The following is a 1,424-nucleotide window of genomic DNA, read 5'->3' as shown; positions in this document are numbered from 1 at the left end:
CTGACACGTATCCATCAGGCCAGATCATCTTGCCAGTGGGTTCACCATTGTACGTGGGTGTGTCTGTGGAGGAGGTGGATTCATCCTTTGTAGTCGTTCTGGAGGACCGCTATGCTACACACTCATCAAACCCTCATCCAGAACAAGTGAGTTTCTCACTTGGGCCTCAGCAGATAGTTTGTGGAGTATAATGGAAATGGGGAAAAGTTCATTGTATATTGATGTGCAATGCCCCGATGACCCTCTCATCATCTGTTACGACCGCTGGCCTGTGTTATTGTTTGTGTTCTCCTTTTTTTTTCTCCTCTTCTCCTCCACTCTAGGTTCTGCCCTTTTTTCCATTTGTGCTGATGAGTGATCTGGTTTACCTGTGGCCACTCAAGCGAGCAGGGCATATACTGTATAGGCAGGAGGTGGAGCCGACTCTCTCTCTCTCTCTCTCTCTCTCTCATCCTGCAGTTGGCCTGTGTGGCAGAGCCTGGGTTGTTGTCTATGTGTGTGTGTGATCTGGTTCAGGAGTGAGCCGTGTACAAAACTGGTGATTCAGCTCCGTGTGTTTTGGGGGGCCTGTCCTGAGTTGACTCGTTTTCTTCTTTATTTTGAAAATAAACACCTTTTCTTGGTGACATGGTCTACCGTCTTATGTCAAAACTCCTGGTAATTTAATTATATGTTACTCCCCCATCCCCTGGTCCAACTGGGGACGTAACATCATCTGTGCCAGGTGTCCCACTGACCACAGAAAGGTGTCACTGATTGAGAGTGGCTCGTCCCTCCATGCTCGCCTCACTGCCCTGCTCTTGCTGTTCCCATGGGAAGACATTTTCCTTCATTGCCTCCTTCATTGTTTTGTGTGACCAAAGGAGCTCCTCTTGTGTTCCAGTAAGTCACACCTTTCACTTCATCTATAGCATTGTAAATGTATGATCAATGCTGCTTAAACACTGGATTTTGATGGTGTCTCTCATTTTTTTCCTGCTCACTTAGTCTTGCACAAGTCGGAGGTCCCGCTCTGTTTCCACCTCTGAGCCTCTGAAGCCCCTCACCATTGGACCAATTATCTGTGAGTATGCATTAAAATGAGGTCTTAGCATATGATGTCTCAACATAATGAACTATATGGAATTAATAAGCATGTTTATTTTTCCTCTGTTTCATCTTTAGGGGTCAAGTAACTTGAGTGAGCTGATAACAACCAGTAATAAAACACAAATGACATCACATAAATAAATTAAATCTAATAAATCACATAAATAACAAAAGTCACAAATCTAATAAATCACATGAATCACATTTCATATTGTGATTTTGTTTGGTGTTTTTTTGATTAATGAGACATACTGTACAATATAAAATGATGTTATATTGTATAATTAAATTGTGTCATTCTATCACTTTTGCAATTGTTTTGTTACTATACAACA

At 42.2% G+C, this 1,424-nt stretch overlaps 1 long non-coding RNA gene across 1 annotated transcript; it reads left to right on the top strand.

Moving 5' to 3' along the window:
* The first annotated feature begins 773 nt into the window (after positions 1 to 773).
* Positions 774 to 1,216, top strand: LOC113745275 (uncharacterized). Its single transcript, XR_003462072.1, has 3 exons — positions 774 to 882; positions 988 to 1,063; positions 1,165 to 1,216. It is a non-coding gene; the product is annotated as an uncharacterized LOC113745275 (long non-coding RNA).
* Positions 1,217 to 1,424: the final 208 nt, after the last annotated feature.

Source organism: Larimichthys crocea, unplaced genomic scaffold (assembly GCF_000972845.2).
Source record: "Larimichthys crocea isolate SSNF unplaced genomic scaffold, L_crocea_2.0 scaffold588, whole genome shotgun sequence".
Classification (NCBI taxonomy): Eukaryota; Metazoa; Chordata; class Actinopteri; family Sciaenidae; genus Larimichthys; species Larimichthys crocea.
This window is presented reverse-complemented; position numbering and strand designations above follow the sequence as displayed.